The sequence below is a fragment of the Pongo abelii genome, chromosome 12 (genome assembly GCF_028885655.2).
Source record: "Pongo abelii isolate AG06213 chromosome 12, NHGRI_mPonAbe1-v2.0_pri, whole genome shotgun sequence".
Lineage (NCBI taxonomy): Eukaryota > Metazoa > Chordata > Mammalia > Primates > Hominidae > Pongo > Pongo abelii.
The window spans coordinates 13864976-13889807 of NC_071997.2; positions in this window are offsets into that span (position 1 = coordinate 13864976).

Below are 24832 nucleotides of genomic sequence, written 5' to 3' on the forward strand. Positions count from 1 at the left end.
ATTCCATTCCATTCCACTTTCCAGTTCATTCCATACCACATTCCATTCCAACTTCCATTCCATTCCATTCTATTCCATATTCCATTCCATTCGATTCTACTACACATTCCATTCCATTCCTTTACACTTTCCATTCCATTCCAATCCACATTCCATTCCACATTCCATTAAATGTTCCAATCCACGATCCATTGCATTCCATTCCACTCTCCATTCCATTCCATTCCACATTCCTTTCCTTTCCATTCGACATTCCATTCCATTCCATTGCACATTCCATTCAACATTCCATTCCACATTCCAACCCATTCCATTCCATATTTCATTCCACATTCCTTTCCACATTCCATTCCATTCCATTCCACAATCCATTCCATTCCATTCCACATTCTACGTTCCATTCCACGTTCCATTGCACATTCCATTCCATTCCATTCCATATTCCATTCCACATTCCATTCCATTCCATTTCACGTTCCATTCCACATTGCATTCCACATTCTGTTCCATTCCATTCCACATTCCATTGCACATTCCATTCCATTGCGCATTCCATTACATTCCAATTTCCATTCCATTCCCTTCCTCTTTCCATGCCATTCAATTCCACATTCCATTCCATTCCACTCCAAATTCCATTTCTTTCCACATTCCATTCCATTCCATTCCACGTTCCATTCCATTCCATTCCATTCAACTGCACATGCCATTCCACATTCCATTCCATTCAATTGCACATTGAATTCCACATTCCATTCCTTCCATTCCACATTCCATTCCATTCCAATCCATTCCATACGACATTCCATTCTATTCCATAAATTTCCATGTTCCATTCCATTACACATTCCATCCCATTCCATTCCACATTCCCTTCCATTCCATTCCATTGCAGATTCCATTCCATTCCATTCCATTCCACATTCCATTCCTTTCCATTCAATTCAACATTCCATTGCACATTCCATTCAATTCCATACCACATTCCACTCCACATTCCAGTCCCCTCTCTATTTCATTCAATTGCACATTCCTTCCACATTCCATTCCATTCCAATCCACATCCCTTCCACAATCCATTCAATTCCATTCCACATTCCATACCACATTCCATTCCATTACATTCCACATTCCATTCCACATTCAAGATTCCATTCGATTCCGTTCCACAATCCATTACACTTTCCATTCCATGTTACATTCCAGGAACCATTCCATTCCATTACACATTCCATACAATTCCATTTCATTCCATTCCAGATTCCATTGCATTCCATTAGATATTCCATTCACATTCCATTCCATTCCATTCCACATTCCATTCCATTGCATTCCATATTCCATTCCATTCCATTCCACATTCCATTTCATTCCACTCCCGGTTCCTTTCAACTTTACATTGGACGTTCCATTCCACTTTCCATTCCACGTTTCATTCCATTCCATTCCACGTTCCTTTCCACATTCCATTCCATATTCCATGTTCCATTCTATTCCATTCCACTTTCCATTCCACGTTCCATTCCATGTTCCATTCCACGTTCCATTCCACGTTCCAACACTTTCCATTCCACATTCCATTCCAATTTCCATTCCACATTCCATACCTTTCCTTTTAACATTCCATTCCACATTTCATTCCACTCCAATCCACCTTCCATTCGGCATTCCATTCCACCTTCCATTCGGCACTCCATTCCCTTCCGTTACACGTTCCGTTCCATTCCATTCCACAATCCATTCCACATTCCATTCCTCATTCCATTCCATTCCATTCCACATTACATTCCACAATACATCCCATTCTATTACCTTCCATTCCACATTCCATTCCACGTTCCATTCCATTGCACTCCACGTTCCATTCCACAATCCATTCCTGATTTGATTCCACATTCCATTCCATTCCATTCCTCATTCCATTCCACATTGCATTCCATTCCAGTACAAATTCCTTTCCACATTCCATTCAATTCCTTTCCACATTCCATTCCATTCCATTCCACGTTGCATTCCCCGTTCCATTCCACATCCCATTTCATTTTCCATTCTATTCCATTCCACGTTCCATTCCACTTTCCATTCCATTATATGCCACGTTGCATTCCCCGTTCCATTCCACATTCCATTTCATTTTCCATTCCATTCCATTCCACGTTCCATTCCACTTTCCATTCCATTCTATGCCACGTTACATTTCACATTCCAAGCTCATTCTATTACACGTTCCATTCCATTCCATTCCACGTTCCATTCCACATTCCATTCCACATTGCATACCATTCCATTTAACATTCCATGCCACATTTCATTCCATTCCAATCCACATTCCATTCGCCATTCCTTTCCATTCCATTATACGTTCCATGCCATTCCATTCCACATTCCATTCCACTTTCCATTCCATTCCATTCTACCTTCCATTTCACGTCCCATTCCATTCCATTACACATTCCATTCCATTTCATTCCACATTCCATAACATTCCACTCCATTTCACATTCCATTCCACATTTCATTCCACATTCCCTTCCTCATTCCATTCAATTTTATTCCACATTCCATTAAATTTTCCATGCCATCACATTCCTTTCCATTCCACATTCCAATCTACATTCTATTCCACATTCCATTCCACATTCCATTCCATTCCATTCCATTCCACATTCCTTTCCACCTTCCATTCCATCTCTTTCCACATGCCGTACCATTCCATTCCACATTCCATTCCAAATTCCTTTCCATATTCCATTCCATTGCTTTCCACATTGCATTCCATTCCATTCCATATTGCCTTCCACATTCCATTCCATTCCTTTCCACATTCCATTCTATTCCATTCCACATTCCATTCCACATTCCATTGCATTCCATTCCACATTGCATTCCATTTCATTCCATTCCACATTCCGTTTTACGTTCTATTAGAGATTGCATTCCACGTTCCATTTCATTCCATTTCATGTTACATTCCATATTAAATTAGATTCCGTTCCACATTCCATTCCATTTAATTCAACTTTCCATTCCTTTCCAATCCACGTTCCATTCCACGTTCCATTCCACGTTCCTTTCCACGTTCCATTCCATTCATTCCACATTAAATTCCATTCGACATTCTATTCCACATTTCATTCCACATTCCTTTCCACTTTCCATTCCATTCCACTTTGCATTCCACATTCCCTTCCATTACATTCCATTCCACATTCCAGTCCACATTCTATTCCACCTTCCATTCCACTCTCCATTCCATTAAATTCTGCTGTTCCATTCCACATTGCATTGCACATTCCATTCCATATTACTTTCCACATTCCATCCCACGTTCCATTCCGCATTCCATTCCATTCCACCCCATTCCACATTCCATTCCACATTCCATTCCATTCCATTCCACATTCCTTTCCACTTTCCATTCCACATACCATTCCACATTCCATTTCACATTCCATTCTATTCCATTACACGTTCCATTCCACGTTTCATCCCACATTCCATACCACGTTTCAATCCACGTTACATACTATTCCATTCCGCGTTCATTTCCACTTTCCATTCCATTCCATTCCACGTTCCATTAAACCTTCCATTTCATATTCCATTTCACGTTCCATTCCACATTCCATTCCACGTTTCATTCCATGTTCCTTTCCATGTTCAATTTCATCCCATGGCATGTTCCATTCCACATTCCTTTCCATTCCATTCCACGTTCATTTCCACCTTCCATTCTACATTTCATGCCAGAATCCATTCCATTGCATTACACGTTCCATTCCACATTCCATTCCATTCCATTCCACATTCCATTTCACATTCCATTCCACATCCCATTACATTCCATTCTATTTTCCATTCCACCTTCCGTTCCACATTCCATTCCATTCTATTCCACATTCCATTCCATATTCCATTCTACATTCCATTCCTTATTCAATTCCATTCCATTCCACGTTCCATTCCACATTCCATTCCACGTTCCTTTCCATTCTATTACAGGTTCGATTCCACATTCCATTCCACATTCCATTCCACGTTCCTTTCCGTTCCATTCCACCTTCCATTCGACTTCGCATTCCATTGCATTCCACTTTCCATTCTCCATTCCACATTCCAAACATTCCACTTTCCATTCCACATTTCATTCCACATTCAATTCCACATTCCATTCCGCATTCTATTCCACTCTCCATTCCACATTCCATTCCATTCCAATCCATTCCACATGCCATTCCAACTTCCATTCCATTCCACATTCCATTCTACATTCCATTCCAGAGTCCAATCCGTACGATTCTACATTCCATTCCTTTCCATTGCACGTTCCATTCCACTTTCCTTTCCAAATTCAATTCCACATTCCATTAAACAATCCATTCCATTCCATACCATTCCATTCCATTTCTTCCCAGGTTCTATTCCACGTTCCACTCCTCATTCCATTCCATGTTCCATTCAATGATCCATACCATTCCATTTGACGTTCCATTCCACTTTCCATTCCATTCCATTCCACGTTCCATTCCACATTCCACTGCACATTCCATTCCACTTTCCATTCCACATTCCATTCCACGTTTCATTCCACATTCCATTCCATCTTCCATTCCATTCCATTCCACTTTCCATTGCACATTCCTTTCCATTCCATTCGACGTTCCATTCCACAATACCTTCCACATTCCATTCCACATTCCATTCCACATTCCATTGAAAATTGCATTCCATTCCATTCCACATTCCTTTCCACTTTTCATTTCATTACATTATACATTCGATTCCACATTCCATTCCATTTCATTCCACATTCCATTCCACATTTCATTCCATATTGCATTCCACATTCCCTTTCACATTCCATTCCATTCCATTCCACTCCACATTCCGTTCCTTTCCATTATATTCCACATTCCATTCCACATTCCATTACATTCCTTTCCACATTCCATTCAACATTCCATTTCATTCCATTCCACATTCCTTTCCACATTCCATTCCATTCTACATTCCATTCCACATTCCCTTCCTCATTCCATTCCATTCCATTCCACATTCCTTCCACAATGCATTCCATTCCATTCCACATTCCGTACCACATGCCATTCCATTCCATTCAACATTCCATTCCATTCCATTCCACGTTCCATTCCTCATTCCATTCCATTCCACCTTCCATTCCATTCCATTCCACGTTCCATTGCTTTCCGTTCCACATTCCATTCCACTTTCCATTTCACATTCCATTCAACATTCCTTTTCACCTTCCATTCCACTCCATTCCTTTCGATTCCACATTCTATTCCCCATTCCATACCATATTCCATTCCACTTCCCATTCCATTCCGTTCCATTCCTCATTCCATGCCGTTCCATTCCAAATTCCATTCCATTCCATTCCACATTCCATTCCACATTCCATTCCATTCCTTTCCACATTCCATTCAACATTCCATTTCATTCCATTCCACATTCCTTTCCAAATTCCATTCCATTCTACATTCCATTCCATATTCCCTTCCACATTCCATTCCATTCCATTCCACATTCCTTCCACAATGCATTCCATTCCATTCCACATTCCGTACCACATGCCATTACATTCCATTCCACATTCCATTCCATTCCATTCCATTCCACGTTCCATTCCTCATTCCATTCCATTCCATTCCACCTTCCATTCCATTCAATTCCACGTTCCATTTCTTTTCGTTCCACATTCCTTTCAACATTCCATTTCACATTCCATTCCACATTCCTTTTCACCTTCCATTTCACTCCATTCCATTCGATTCCACATTCTATTCCACATTCCATACCATATTCCATTCCACTTCCCATTCCATTCCGTTCCATTCCACATTCCGTACCATTCCATTCCAAATTCCATTCCATTCCATTCCACATTGCATTCCACATTGCATTCCACATTCCATTCCATTCCATTCCTTTCCACTTTGCATTTCACATTCCATTCCACATTCCTTTAAACGTTGCATTCCACGTTCAATTCCATTCCATTCCGTACCACTTTCCATTCCACGTTCCATTCCATTCCATTCCACTTTCCATTCCACATTCCCCTGCACATTCCATTCCACATTCCACTCCACAATCCATTCCACGTTCTATTCCACATTCCATTCCATTCTGTTCCACTTTCCATTCCATATTCCATTGCACATTGCATTCCACTTCCTATTCCACAATTCATTCCATGTTCTATTGTACGTTTAATTCCATATTCCGTTCCACTTTCCATTCCATAGAATTCCACGTTCCATTCCACATTCCATTCCACATTCCATTCCATTCCATTCCTCATTCCATTCCACATGCCATTACATTCCACATTCCATTCCTTTCCATTCCACATTCCATTCCACTTTCCATACCATTGCATTCCACATTCCATTCCACGATCCATTAAATTCCATTACACTTTCCATTCCACATTCTATTCCATATATCATTCCACTGCATTCCATTCCACATTCCATTGCTTTCCACATTCCATTCCATTCCGCTTCCCATTCCATTCCATTCCACATCCCTTTCCATTGCACATTCCAATCCATTCCATTCCATTCCACATTGCATTGCACCTTCCATTCCACATTCCATTCAATTCCACGTTCCATTCCACGTTCCATTCCACATTCCATTCCAATCCATTCCACTTTCCATTCCAAATTCCATTCCATTCCATTTCACGTTCAATTCCACATTCCATTCCATTCCATTCCACATTCCATTGCACATTCCATTCCATTCTGCATTCCATTTTATTCCACATTCCATTCCATTCTATTCCATTCCATTCCATTCCACCTTCCCATCCACATTCTATTCCACATTCCATTCCATATTCCATTCCATTCCATTCCACATTCCTTTCCACATTCCGTTGCATTCCATTCCACATTGCTTTCCACATTCCATTCCATTCCTTTCCACATTCCTTACCATTCCATTCCACATTCCTTTCCACATTCCATTCCATTCCTTTCCACGTTGCAATCCATTCCATTCCACATTGCTTTCCACATTCCATTCCATTCCATTCCACATTCCATTGCATTCCATTCCACATTCCATTCCACACTGCATTCCATTCCATTCCATTCCACATTCCATTCCATTCAATTCCACATTCCATTCCTTTCCATTCCACGTTCCATTCCACATTCCTTTCCATTCCATTCCACATTCCATTCCACATTGCATTCCATTCCACATTCCATTCCATTCCATTCCACATTCCTTTCCACTTTCCATTTCATTCCATTACACATTCGTTTCCACATAGCATTAAATTTCATTCTACATTCCATTAAACATTTCATTCCAGATTGCATTCCACAAACCCTTTCACATTCCTTTCCATTCCATTCCACATTCCATTGCACATTCCAATCCATTCCATTCCACATCCCACACCACATTGCATTCCACATTCCATTCCATTCCATTCCTTTACACATTCCATAGCACATTCCATTCCCTTCCATTCTACATTCCATTCCACGTTCCAGTCTACGTTTCATTGTATTCCATTCCACGTTCTATTCTACTTTCCATTAGGCGTTCTATTCCATTCCATACCACGTTCCATTCTACGTTCTATTAGTTGGTCCATTCCACGTTCCATTTCATTCCATTCCACGTTGCATTCCATTTTCCATTACATTCCATTCCACGTTCCATTCGATTTAATTCAAAATTCCATTCCATTCCATTCCATGTTGCATTCCACGCTCCATTCCACGTTCCATTCCACGTTCCTTTCCATTCATTCCACATTCCATTCCATTCGACATTGTTTTTCACATTTCATTCCACATTCCTTTCCTCTTTCCTTGCCATTTCATTCAACATTGCATTCCACATTCCATTCCATTACATTCCATTCCACATTCCAATACACATTCTAATCCACATTCCATTCCACTCTCCATTCCATTCAATTCCATGTTCCATTCCACATTCCATTGCACATTGCATTCCACGTTCCTTTCCACATTCCATTCCACTTTCCATTCCGCATTCCATTCCAAATTCCTTTCCATTCCAATCCACTCCACATTCCATTCCACCTTCCATTCCCTTCCACATTCCATTCCACATTCCATTCCACACACCATTCCATAACATTCCACATTCCATTCCACATTCCATTCCTTTCCATTGCACGTTCCATTCCTCTTTCGATTGCACATACAATTCCAGATTGCATTCCTCAATCCATTGAATTCCTTACCATTCCATTCCACATTCCATTCCACATTCCGTTCGATTGCATTCCACATTCCATTCTGCTTTCCGTTCCGCATTCCATTCCACATTCCATTCGATTGCATTCCACATTTCATTAAACTTTCCATTCCACATTCCATTCCACATTCCATTTCACATTCCATTCTGTTCCATTAAACGTTCCATACCACGTTTCATCCCACTTTCGATACCACGTTTCATTTCACATTCCATAACACTCCATTCCACGTTCCATTCCACTTTCCATTCCATTCCATTACACGTTCCATTAAACATTCCATTTCATAATCCATTTCACGTTGCATTCCACATTCCATTCCACATTCCATTAAATGTTCCACTCCACGATCCATTGCCTTCCATTCCATATTCCATTCCTTTCCATTCTACATTCCATTCCACATTCCATTCCATTCCATTCTACATTCCACTCCATTCCATTCCACATTCCATTCCACATTCCATTTCAATCCAGTCCACATTGCATTCCACATTCCATTGCATTCCGTTCCACATTCCATACCACATTCCCTTCAATTACATTCCACTTTCCATTCCATTCCATTCCACATTCCACGTTCCATTCCATTCTATTCCACGTTCCATTCCAAATTCCATTCCATTGCATTTTACGTTGCATTCCACATTCCATCCTACATTCCATTCCACATTCCATTCCATATTCCATTTCGTTCCATTCCACATTCCATTCCATTCCATTTCACGCTCCATTGCACATTCCATTCCACATTCCATTCCATATTCCATTTCTTTCCATTGCACATTCCATTCCACGTTCCATTCCATTCCACGTTCCATTCCATTCCACATTCCATTCCATATTCCTTTTCGTTCCATTCCACATTCCATTCCACATTCCATTCCATTCCACATTCCATTCCTTTCAACATTCCATTCCATTCCACATTCCATTGCACATTCCATTCCATTCCGCATTCGATTCTATTCCACATTTCATTGCATTTCATTCCACATTCCATACCATTCCATTCCGCATTCAATTCCATTTAACAACACATTCCATTCTATTCCACATTCCATTACATTACATTCCACATTCTTTTCCATTCTATTTCACATTCCATTCCATTCCATTCAATTGCACATTCCATTCCACATTCCATTCCAATCAATTGCACATTAAATTCCACTTTCCATTCCCTTCCATTCCACATTACATTCAATTCCATTCCATTCCATACCACATTCCATTCTATTCCATTCCATTCCACAATCCATTCCATTCCATATACCATTCCATTCCATTGCACGTTCCATTCCATTCCATTCCACTCCACATTCCATTCCTTTCCATTATATTACACATTCCATTCTACTCCATTCCACATTCCATTGCAAATTCCATTTCATTCCATTGCACATTCCATTTCATTCCATTCTACATTCCTTTCCACATTCCATTCCATTGTACATTCCATTCCACTCTACATTCCATTCCACATTCCCTTCCATTCAATTCCACATTCCTTCCACAATGCATTCCATTCCATTCCACATTCCGTACCACATTCCATTCCATTCCATTCCACATTCCATTCCACGTTCCATTACACTTTCCATTAGGCGTATCATTCCACATTCCATTCCAAGTTCCATTCCAATACATTCCACTTTGCATTTCATTCCACATTCCATTCCATTCCATTTCACATTCCATTCTACAATCCATTGCATTGCATTCCACATTCCATTCCTCCTTCCATTCCATTCCATTCCACATTTCTTTCCACATTCCTTTCAAATCCCTTCCACATTCCATTCCACAATCCATTTCACCTTCCATTCCACTCCATTCCATTCGATTCCACATTCTATTCCACGTTCCATACCATATTCCATTCAACATTCAACTCCACTCCGTTCCATTCCACATTCCATACCATTCTATTCCACTATTCCATTCCATTCCATTCCATATTCCATTCCTTTCCAATCAGCATTCCATTCCATTCCATTCCACGTTCCATTCAATTTTACGTTACATGACATTCCAAGTTCCATTCCATTTCACTTTCCATTCCATTCCATTCTACTTTACAATCCATTCCATTCCGCAATCCATTCCACATTCCATTCCACATTCCACTCCATTCCATTCTATTCCACATTCCATTCCAATCCGTTCCACATTCCATTCCATTCCATTCCGCATTCCATTCCATTCCATTCCATTCTATTCCTCATTCCATTCCATTCCATTACACATTCCATTCCTCATTCTATTCCACATTCTATTCCACGTTCCACTCCATTCCACTTTCCATTCTATTCCATTCCACGTTCCAGTCCATTCCATTCCACATTCCATTCCACATTACATTCCACTGCATTCAACATTCCATTCTATTCCATTCCACATTCCATTCCACATACCATTGCACATTCCATTCCACATTGCATTTCACGTTCCATTCCATTGCATTTCACATTCTATTCCATTCCATTCCACATTTCATTCCATTCAGTTCATTATCTCTTTCCATTCCATTGCAATCCACTTTCCATTCCATTCCATTCCACTTTCCATTCCATTCCATTCCATTCCATTCCAATCCACATTCCATTCCATAGAATTCCACTTTTCATTCCATTCCATTCCACTTTCCATTCCACATTCCATTCCACATTATATTCCAACTTCCATTCCAATTCATTCAACATTCCGTTCCAATCCATTGCACATTCCAGTCCACTCTGTAATCCATTTTATTCCACATTCCATTCCATTCCATTCCACATTTCGTTCAGTTCAATTCCTCATTTCAATCCATTATTTTGCATTCCACATTTCATCCCATTCCATTCCATTCTATTCCACATTCCATTCCATTCCATTCCACGTTCCATTCCGCTTTCCATTCCATTCCATTCCACATTCCATTACCTATTCCATTCCATTGCATTCCGCATTCCATTCCACATTCAATTGCATTGGATTCGACTCCACATTACATTCCATTCCATTCCACTCCATTCCAATTTGCATTCCACTTCATTCCAATCAACATTTTATTCCATTCCACATTCCATTCCATTCCATTCCACATTCCATTCAATTCCATTACATTCCATTCCACATTCCTTTCCATTCCGTTCCATGCCATATTACATACCGCATTGCATTCCACATTCCATTCCATTCCATTCCACATTCCATCCCACGTTCCATCCCATTCCATTTCACTTTCCTTTCCACTTTCCATTAGGCTTTCCATTCCACGTTCCATTCCACATTCCATTTCACTTTCCATTCCACCTTCCTTTCCACCTTCCATTGCTTTCCATTCCATTACATTTCACATTCCATTCCATTCCATTCCACATTCCATTACACGATCCGTTAAATTGCATTACACTTTCCATTCCACATTGCATTCCACAAATCTTTCCACTCCATTCCCTTCCACCTTCCATTCCATTCCACATTCCATTCCATTCCTCTTCCCTTTCCAATCCATTCCACATTCCTTTCCATTCCACATTCCATTCCATTCCATTCCATTCCATTCGACTTTGCATTGCACCTTCCATTCCACATTCCATTCCATTCCCCGTTCCATTCCACGATCCATTCCACATTCCATTCCATTCCATTCCACTTTCCATTCCAAATTCCATTCCATTCCATTTCACGTTCCTTTCCACATTCCATTCCACATTCCAATCCATTCTCCATTTCGTTCCTTTCCACATTCCATTCCACATTCCATTCCATTGCACATTCCATTCCATTCCATTCCACATTCCATTCCACATTCCATTGCACATTCCATTCCATTCCGCATTCCATTCTATTCTACATTCCATTTCCATATTCCATTTCACGTTGCATTCCACATTTCATTCCACATTCCATTAAATGTTCCACTCCACGATCCATTGCATTCCATTCCACATTGCATTGCATTGCATTCCATTCCATTCCACATCCCAATCCACATTCTATTCCACATTGCATAACACATTCCATTCCATTCCATTCCATATTCCTTTCCACATTCCATTCCATTCCTTTCCACATTCCATACAATTCCATTCCAAATTCCATTCCACATTCCTTTCCACATTCCATTCCACTCCTATCCACATTGCCTTCCATTACATTCCACAATCCATTCCACATTCCATTGTATTCCATTCCACATTCCATTCCATACTGCATTCCATTCCATTCCATTCCACATTTCATTCCATTCCATTCCACGTTCCATTCCATATTCCTTTGCATTCCATTCCACATTCCATTCCACATTGCATTCCATTCCATTTCATTCCACATTCCATTCCACATTCCATTCCATTCCATTCCACATTCCTTTCCACTTTCCATTCCATTCCATTAAACATTCGTTTCCACATTCCATTCCATTTCATTCTACCGTCCATTAAACATTTCATTCCATATTGCATTCCACGTCCCCTTTCACATTCCATTCCATTCCTTTCCACATTCCTTTGCACATTCCAATCCATTCCATTCCACATCCCATACCACATTCCATTCCATTCCTTTACACTTTCCATACCACGTTCCATTCCCTTCCATTCCACATTCCATTCCACGTTCCATTCCACGTTTCATTCTATTCCATTACACTTTCCATTCTACTTTCCATTAGGCGTTCTATTCCATTCCATTCCATTCCACGTTCCATTCTACGTTCTATTAGAGGTTCCATTCCACGTTCCATTTCACTCCATTCCACGTTCCATTCCATTTTCCATTAGATTCCATTCCACATTCCATTCCATTTAATTAAAAATTCCATTCCATTCCATTCCACGTTCCATTCTACGTTCCATTCCACTTTCCATTCTACGTTCCATTCCACGTTCCATTCCACGTTCCATTCCATTCCATTTCCTATTCCATTCCATTCCATTCCACATTCAATTCCGCCCTCCATTTCATTCCTTTCCACTTCCCAATCCACATTCCATTCCATTCCATTCCATTGCTTTCCACATACCATTCCAATCCACATTCCATTCCGGATTCCATTCCACATTCCATTCCATTCCATTCCACATTCCATTCCAGATTCCATTCCATTCCATTCCACATTCCATTCCACTCCACATTCCATTACACATTAAATTCCATTCCATTCCACATTCCATTCCACATTCCATTCTACATTCCATTCAATTCCATTCCACATTCCATTCCATTCCACATTCCTTTTCACATTCCATTCCTCATTGAATTCCATTCCATTACACATTTCATTCCATTCAACATTCCATTCCACATTCCACTCCACATTCCATTCCATTCCATTCCTTTCATTCTACATTCCATTCCATTCCATTCCACGTTGCATTCCACATTACATTCCACATTCCATTCCATTCCGTTTCTTTCCATTCAATTCCATTCCACATTCCATTCCATTCCATTCCGTTCCATTCCACATTACCTTCCATTCGTTTCCACTTTCCATTAGCTTCGTTTCAACATGCCGTTAAACATTCCATTCCATGATCCATTCCACTCCATTCCACGTTACATTCCATTCCATTCCACATTCCCTTCCATTCCATTCCACTTTCCATTCCATGTTCCACTCCTCGTTCCATTCCATTTTCCATTCCACCTTCCATTCCGTTCCATTACACGTTTCATTCCTCATTCCATTCCACGAGCCATTCTATTCCGTTCAACCTTCCTTTCCACGTTAAAATGCACAATCAATTCCATTCCATTCCTCATTCCTTTCCATTACATTCCTCATTGCATTCCATTCTATTCCATTCCATTCCTCCTTCAATTACACATTCCATAAAATTCCATTCCACGTTCTATTCCATTCCATTCCATTCCACTTTCCATTCCACATACCATTCCATTCTTTTCCACTTTCCTTTCCATATGCCATTCCTTTCCATTCCAAATAGCATTCCATTCTATTCCTTTCCACATTCCATTCCATTCCATTCCACATTACATTCTTTTCCACATTCAATTCCATTCCTCATTCCATTCCATTCCGTTCCACATTGAAATCGATTCCATTCGAGTCCACTTACCATTCCATTCCATCCCATATTCAAATCCATTCAAATCCATACCATTTCTTAACTCATTCCATTCCACATTCAATTCCAGATTACATTCCATTGCATTCCACATTCCATTAAATTCTAATGCACATTCCATTCCATCCCATTTCACTTACCATTCCATTCCAGTGCATTCCACATTCCATTTCATTCTATTCCACATTCCATTCCACGTTCCACTCCACGTCCCATCCCACGTTCAATTTCCCATGCCTTTCCACGTTGCATTCAACGTTCCATTCCACTTTCCATTCCTCATTCCGTTCCACATTCCATTCCCCTCCATTCCACATTCCATTCCCTTCCATTCCACATTCAATTCCATTCCATTCCACATTCCTTGCCATTCTATTGCACATTCAATTCCTCATTCCATGCCATTCCATTACATTCCACATTCCATTCCATTCCATTCCACGTTCCATTCCACATTCCATTCCATTCCATTCCACATTCCATTTCATATTCCATTCCATTCCATTCCACATTCAATTCCACATTCCATTCCATTCCTTTCCACTTTCAATTCCATTCCATTCCACATTCCATTCCGTTCCATTCCACATTCAATTCCATTCCATTAAACATTGCATCCCATTTCATTCCACTTTCCATTCCATTCCATTCCACTCCATTCCATTCCACATTGCATTCCATTCGAATCAATTTTACATTCCATTCCTTTCGATTCCACTCCACATTCCATTCCATTACACATTGAATACCATTCGATTCCATTCCACATTGCATTCCATTCAAATCCATTTCACTTTCCATTCATTTCGATTCATCTCCACATTCCATTCCATTTCATATTGCATTCCATTCCATTCCATTCCACATTCCATTCCCTTCTATTCCACCTTCCATTACATTCCACTTTCCGTTCCATTCTGTTCCACGTTCCGTTCCTCATTCCATTTCACATTCCCTACCATTCCATTCCACGTTCCATTCCATTCCATTCCACGTTCCATTCCACATACCATTGCATTCCCTTCCACATTCCATTATGTATTCCATTACATTGAATTCCACATATCATTCCATTCCATTCTCTTCCATTCCACATTAAATTCCATTCCATTCCACATTCGGTTCCAATCCATTCCATTCCAAATTCCATTCCATTCCATTGCACATTCCATTCCTTTCCACATCCCATTCCATTCCATTCCACTTTCCATTCCATCCCATTCCATTCCATTCCATTCCACATTGCATTCCATTCCATTCCATTTCACATTCCCTTCAACATTCCATTCCATTGCATTCCACATTCCAGTCCATTCCATTCCACATTCCATTCTGCTTGCCATTCCATTCTGTCCCAGATTCCATTTCATATTCCATTCCATCCCATTCATCATTCCATTCCACTTTCGATTCCAATCCATTCCACATTCCATTCCACATTCCAAAACACTTCATTCAGCATTCCAATCCATTGCATTCGACATTCCGTTCAAAATTCCATTCCATGCCATTACACATTCCATTCCACACTCCATTCCATTCCATTTCACATTCCCTTTCATTCCATTCCACATTCCATCCCACATTCCATTCCATTCCATCCACATTCCACTCCATTCCATTCGACTTTCCTTTCTGCATTCCACTCCATTCCATTCCACATTCCATTCCATTCCATTCCATTCCACTTTCCATTCCATTGCATTCCACATTCAATTCCATTACATTCCAAATTCCATTCCATTCCATTCCACGTTCCGTGCCATTCCAACCCAAGTTCCTTTCCATTCCATTACACGTTGCATTCTATTCCATTCCACGTTCCATTCCATTCCATTCCATGTTCCAATTCACATTCCATTACATTCCATACCATGTTCCATTCCATTCCATTCAATGTTCCATTCCACATTTCATTGCATTCCATTCCACGTTCCATTAAATTCCATTCTACATTCCATTCCACATTCCATTCCAAATTCCATCAATTCCATTGCAGTTTCCACTCCATTCAATTCCATTCCACATTCCATTTCTTTCCATTCGTCATTCAATACCATTCCATTCCATTCCACATTGTATTCCTCCTTCCATTCCAATCCAAATTCCATGCCATTCCATTCCACATTCCATTCCACATTCCATTGCATTCCATTCCATTCCACATTCCATTCCATTCCATTCCAATTTCCATTCCACATTCCATTCCATTCCATCCCATTCCAAATTCCATTCCATTCCATTCCACTTTCCATTGCATTCTATTCCACATTCCATTCCACATTACTTTCCATTCCGTTCCATATTGCATTCAACTTTCCATTCCATTCCATTCCACATTCCATTCCATTCCATTCCATTCTGCATTGTTTCCATTGTGTTTGATTCCACATTCCATTCCATTCCATTCCATTCCAAATTCCATTCCATTCCATTCCACATTCTATTCCATTCACTTCCACGTTACATTCCACATTCCCTTCCATTCCATTCCACATTCCATTGGTTTCCACTCCAATTTACTTCGCATTCTGTTCCATTCCATTCCATTCCCCATTCCATTTCACTCCATTACACATTCCATTCCATTCCATAAAATATTCCAGTCCAATCCTTTCCATTGCATTCCACATTCCATTTCATTCTGTTCCTTTCCAAAATCCATTCCAATCCATTCCACATTCCATTCCTCATTCCATTCCCTTCAATTCCACATTCTTTTCCAATCCGTTTCACATTCCATTGAATTCCATTCCGTTCCACATTACATTCCTTTCCAGTCCACTGTCCACTGCATTCAATTCCATTGTATTCCATTCCATTCTACTTTCCATTCCACTGCGTTCCACATTCCATTCCACATTCCATTCCATTCTATTCCACAATCAACTCCACATTCCATTCCATTCCATTCCACATTCCATTCCACATTCAATTACATTCCTCTTTCCATTCCACATTGCGTTCCACATTCCACTCAATTCCATTCCACATTCCATTTCATCCCATTCCATTCAGTTTCATTCCACTTTCCATTCAATTGCATTCCACATTCCACTGCAGTCCATTCCACATTCAATTCCATTCCATTCCAATTTCCTTTCCACATTCCTTTCCAATAGCTTCTACATTCCGTTCCACATTGAATTCCATTCCGTTCCACATTCCTTTCCATTCCGTTCCACATTCCATTCCATTCCATTCCATTGCACATTCCATTCCACTCCATTAGTTTCCACATTCCATTCCACATTTCATCCCATTTCATTCCAATTTCCACTCCACATTCCATTCCACTTAATTCCTCATTCCATTCCACATTCTATTCTATTCCACATTCCATTACATTCCATACCACATTCCATTCCATTTCCTTCAATATTCCATTGCACTCTATTCCATTCCATTCCATTCCAGATTCCAATCCATATTCCATGCCATTCCATTCCACATTCCATTCCACATTCCATTCCATTACATTCCATATTCCATTCCATTCAATTCCATTGCATTCCACATTCCATTCCATTCAATTCCATTCCATTCCTCATTCCATTCCATTCCATTCCACATTCCATTCCACATTGCATCACATCCCATTCCATATTCCATTCCACATTCCATTCAATTCCGTTCCACATTCCATTACATTTCATTGCATTCCAAATTCCATTCCATTCCATTCCATTCCACATTCCATTGGTTACCATTCCACATTCAATTGCATTCCATTACACATTCCATTCCGTTACTTTACACATTCCATTACCTTTCTTTACACATTCAATTCCTTTCCGCATTCCATTCCACATTCCATTCCACATACCACTCCATTCCATTTCACATTCCATTCCACTTTCTATTCACTTCCACATTCCTTTCCATTCCATTTCGTTCCATTCCATTCCACATTCCATTCCTCTCCATTCCATTCCATTCCACATTCCATTCCATTCCATTCCACATTCCGTTCCAATCCATTCCAAATTCCATTCCACGTTCCGTTCCATTCCATTCCACTTTCCATTCCGTTCGATTCAATTTCATTCTACTTTCCTTTCATTCCATTCCACATTCCATTCCATTCCATTCTGCATTCCATTACATTCCCTTAGGCATTCCATTGCATTCCACAGTGCATTCAATTCCGTTCCACATTCCATTCCTCATTCCATTTCGTATTCCAGCCCATTCCATTCCACATTCAACTCCACATTTCATTCCATTCCATTCCACATTCCATTTCATTCCATTCCACATATCATTCCACATTCCATTCCACTCCATTCCACATTCCATTCCATTCCACATTCCATTTCACATTCTATTCCATTCCATTCCACCTTCTGTTCCACATTCCATTCCATTCCTCTCCACTTTCCATTCCACATTCCATTTCAAATTCCATTACATTCCATTCCATATTCAGTTCCTTTCCATTCCACATTCCATTCCTTTCCATTTCATTCCACCTTTCATCCCATTCCATTCCACATTCCATTCCACATTCCATACCATTCCATTCCGCATTACATTGCATTGCATTCCATATTCCATTGCATTCCACTATATTCCATTCCACATTTCATTACATTACAATCCATTCCATTCCACATTACATTCCATTCTATTCCACTTTCCCTTCCATTCCATATTCCATTCCATTCCATTCCGCATTAAATTCCATTCCATTCCATATTCTATTTCATTCCATTGAATTCCACATTCCATTCAATACCATTCCACTATCCATTCCATTCCATTCCATATTCAGTTCCACATTCCATTCCTTTCCAATTTCCTTTGCATTGCATTCCATTCCATTCCACATTCCATTCCATTCCGTTTCACATTCCAATCCATTGCATTCCACATACCACTCCACATCCCATTCCATATTCCACTCTACTTTCCATTCCATTCCATTCCACAATCAATTACATTCCATTCAACATTCCATTCCACATTCCATTCCATCCCATTCAACATTCCATTCCACATTCCATTCCATTCCATTCCATTCGACTTTCCGTTCCATTCCTTTCCATTACAGTCCACATTCTACTCCATTCCATTCTTTTCCACATTCCATTCCATTCCATTCCATATTCATTTCCAATCAATTCCACATTCCATTCCATTCCATTCCACATTCCATTCCGTTCCATTCAACATTCCATTCTGTTCCATTGAATTCCACATTCCATTCCATTCCATTCCACATTCCATTCTATTCCACTCCCTTCCACATTTCATTCCACATTCCAATCCATTCCATTCCACAATCCATTCCACCTTCCATTACATTCCGTTCCACGTTCCATTCCACGTTCCATTCCATTCCATTCCATTCCACATTCTATTCCATTCTATTCAATTCCATTCCACAAACCATTTCATTCTATTAAATTCCACTATCAATTCCACCCCACATTCCTTTTCGACATTCCATTCCATTGCATTCCACATTCCATTCCAGCTTCCATTCCATTCCTTTCCACTTTCCATACCATTGCATTCCACATCCCTTTCCACCTTCCATTCGATTCCATTCCACATTTTAGTCCACGGGCCTTTCCACATTCCATTTCACGTTCCATTCCACATTCCATTCCATTCCATTCCACAATACTTTGCACATTCCATCCCACGTTCCTTTCTACATTCCATTCCACATTACATTACGCATTCCATTGCATTCCTCTCCACATTCCATTCCATTCCATATTCCGTTCAACGTTCCATTCCATTCTATTCCATATTCCATTCCACATTGCATCCCATTCCATTCCATATTCCATTCCACATTCCATTCCATTCCATTGCACATTGTATTCCATTCCATTCCGCATTCCATTCGATTCCATTCCATTCCATATTCCATTCCATTCCATTGCACATTCCATTGCATTCAATTCCCCCTTCCATTCCATTCCCCCTTCCATTCCATTCCTTTCCAATCCATTCCATACCCCAATCCACATTTCATTCTATTCCACTGCACATTCCAATCCGTTACACATTCCATTCCACATTCCATTCCATTCCACATTTCTTGGCATTCCCTTCCACATTGCATTCCATTCCCTTCAACATTCCATTACATTCCACATTCCTTTGCATTCCATTCCATTGCATTCCATTCCATTCCATTCCAAATTCCATTCCATTCCATTCCTCATTTCATTCCATTCCACATTCCTTTGCATACAAATTCCATTCCATTCCAATTTCCATTCCATTCCGTTCCACATTCAATTCCACATTCCATTCCATCCCATTCCACATTCCATTCAACTTTTCATTCCATTCCTTTAAACACTTCATTCAACGTTTCATTCCACATGAAATTCCTTTCCATTCAATTCCACATTCCATTCTTTCCATTCCACATTCCATTGCTTTCCATCCCACATACCATAGTATTCCAATCCACATTCCATTCCATTCCATTTCACATTCCATGGCACATTTCATTCAAATCCATTCCACAATCCGTTCAACATTCCACTCAATTCCATTCCATATTCCATTCCATTGCATTCCACATTCCATTCTATTCCATTCCAAATTCTGTAACACATTGGATTGCAATCTAGTCCACCTTCCATTTCACTTTCCATTCCATTCCAATCCACATTCCATTCCATTCCATTCCACATTCCATTCCATTCCACTCCACATTTCATACGATTCCAATCCACACTGCACTCCATTCCACATTCCCTTCCACCTTCCATTGCAGTCCATTCCACATTCAATTCCATTCCATTCCACTTTGCATTCCATTCCATTACATTCCATTCCAAATTTCATTCCACTTTCCATTCTAATCCCGTCCATATTCCACTCCATTCCACTCCACATTCCATTCCTTTATATTCAATTCTATTGGAATCCTTTCCATTCCATTCCGCTTTCTATTACATATTCCATTCCATTCCATTCCACATTCCATTACTTTCCATTCCACATTGCATTCCATTCCATTCCACATTGCATTCCATTCCATTCCACATTGCATTCCATTCCATTCCTTTCAACATTCCATTCCATTCCATTCCTCAGTCAATTCCATTCCGTTCCACATTCCATTCCATTCCATTCCATTCCAAATTCCATTCCATTCTATTCCACGTTCCATTCCACATTCCATTCCATTCCATTCCACATTCCATTCCACATTCCATTCCATTGCATTCCACATTGAAATCCATTCAATTCCACAGTGCATTCCATTCCATTCCTTTAAGGATTCCATTCCATTCCACATTCCATTCCACATTCCATTCCATTCCATTGTACATTCCATTCCACGATCCATTACATTTCACATTCCATTCCACATTCCATTCCATTCCATTCCCTATTCCATTCCACATTTCATAAAATTCCATTCCAAATTCCATTCCACGTTCCATTCCACGTTCCATAACATTCCATTCCACCTTCCATTTCTCATTCCATTCCACATTCAATTACACATTGCATTCCATTCCATTCCTTTCCACGTTCCATTCTGCATTCCATTCCACTTTCCTTTCTATTCCATTCCACATTCCATTCAACGTTACATTCCATTCCATTCCACTTTACATTCCACCTTCCATTCCAAATTCCATTCCAGATTCCTTTCCATTCCATTCCACATTCCATTCAACGTTACATTCCATTCCATTCCACTTTACATTCCACTTTCCATTCCACATTCCATTCCACATTACATACCAATCCATTGCACTTTCCAGTCCACGTTCTATTCCACAATCCTTTCCACATTGCATTGTGTTCCATTTCACTTTCCATTACACATTCCATTCCAGATTCCTTTGCACATTACTTTCCATTCCATTCCACATTGCATTCCACTTTCCATTCCATTCCATTCTACATTCCATTTCACATTCCATTCCACGTTCTATTCCATGATCCATTCCATGTTCCATTCCATTCCATTCCACTTTCCATTCCATTCCATTCCACGATCCACTTCATGCCATTCCACGTTCCATTCCACAATCCATTTACCATTCCATTCCATTCCACATTCCATTCCGTTCCATTACACATACCCTTTCATTTCATTCCACTCCACATTCCATTGCACATTACATTCTATTCCATTCCATTCCACATTGCATTCCCCATTCCATGTCACTACATTCCACATTCCATTTCACATTGCATTCCATTCCTTTACAGATTCCATTCAACATTCCATTTCACTTTCCATTCCATTCCATTCCACTTTCCATTCCACTTTACACATTCCATTACATTAAATTCCACATTGCATTCCACCTTCCATTCCACGTTGCATTCCTCATTCCATTCCACCTTGCATTCCATTCCGTTCCATGTTGCATTTCAGGATCAATTTCTTTACTTTCCACTTTCCATTCCAGCTTCCATTCCACAATCCATTCCATTCCACATTCCATTCCGCTTTCCATTGCATTCCATTCCACATTCCATTCCACATTCCTTTCCATTCCATTCCACAATCAATTCCATTCCATTCATATTCCATTCCATTCCTTTACAAATTCCATTCCATTCCATTCCATTCGATTCACATTCCATTCCATTCCATTCACATTCCATTCCATTCCATTCCACATTTCATTCTGTATTCCAGTCCACATTCCATTCCATTCCATGCCACATTTATTTCCATTCAATTCCAGATTCCATTCCATTCCAATCCACATTCTTTTTCATTTCATTCCATTCCAGTCCACATTCCATTCAATTCCATTACATTCCACTTTCCATTGCATTCCATTCCAGATTCCATTCCATTCCATTCCATATACCATTCCAGAATCCATTCCATATTCCATTCCACATTTCATTCCATTCCATTCCATAATCCATTCCATTCCATTCCTAAATCCATTCCACAGTCCATTCCATTCCTTTCCATTCCATATTCCGTTCCGTTCGATTCAATTCCTGTCCAAATTCTATTCCATTCCATTCCATTGCACATTCCATTCCATTCCATTCCATTCCGAATTCAATTCCTTTCAATTCCACAGTGCGTTCCACTTCATTCCGCATTCCATTCCATTCCATTAGAGATTCCACTCCATTCCTTTCTGAATTCAATTCTACTCAATTCTACATTCCCTTCAGTTAAATTGAACATTCCATTCCACATTCCATTACAGTCCATTCCACATTCTATTACATATTCCATTCCAAATTCCATGCCACATTCCATTCCAATCCATTCCACATTCCATTCCACATTCCATTGCATTCCATTCCAGATTCCATTCCATTCCATTCCACTTTCCATTCCACATTTCATTCAATTACATTCCACATTCCATTCCACATTCCATTCCATTCCATTCCACGTTCCATTCCACGATCCATTCCATGGTCCATTCCATTCCATTCCACATTCCATTCAATTCCATTCAACATTCCACTCCACATTCCTTTCCATTCCATTCCACATTCCATTGAACATCCATTCCATTCCATTCCACCTTCCATTGTGCTTTGCATTCCATTCCACATTTCATTCCACATTCCTTTCCATTCCACTCCACATTCCATTCCACATTCCATTACACATTTCATTCCACATTCCTTTCCATTCCACTCCACATTCCATTCCATTCCTTTCGTATTCCATTGCATTCCATTTCAAATTCCATTCCATTCCATTCCACGTTCCATTCCATTCCATTCACATTCCATTCCATTCCATTCCATTCCACGTTCCATTCCATTCCATTCCATTCCACGTTCCATTCCATTCCATTCCATTCCACGTTCCATTCCATTCCATTCCATTCCACTTTCCATTCCATTCCATTCCACATTCCATTCCATATTCCTGTCCACATTCCATTCCGTTCCATTCCACATTTATTTCCATTCCATTCCACATTTGATTCCATTCCAATTCACATTTTCTTTCATTCCATTTCATTCCTGTCCACATTCTATTCAATTCCATTACAATCCGCATTCCTTTGCATTCCATTCCACATTCCATTCAATTCCATTCCACATACTATTCCACAATCCATTCCATTTCTTTCGTATTCCATTGCATTCCATTTCGAATTCCATTCCATTCCATTCCACATTTCATTCCTTTCCATTCCATTCCACATTCCATTCCACAGTCCTTTCCAATTTCAACTCCATTACATTCCACATTCCATTCCAATCCAAATTCTATTCCATTCAATTCCATTCCAAATTCCATTCCATTCCATTCCGCATTTAATTCCATTCAATTCCACATTCCGTTCCATTCCATTCCGCATTCCATTAAAGTCAATTCCACTTTCAATTCCATTCCATTCAACATTCAATTCCATTCAATTCCGCTTTCCATTCCATTCCATTCCACGTTCTATTCAACATTCCTTTCCACATTCTATTCCATTCCATTCCACTTGCCATTCCATTCCGCATTCCATGGCATTCCATTCCATTCCACAGTCCA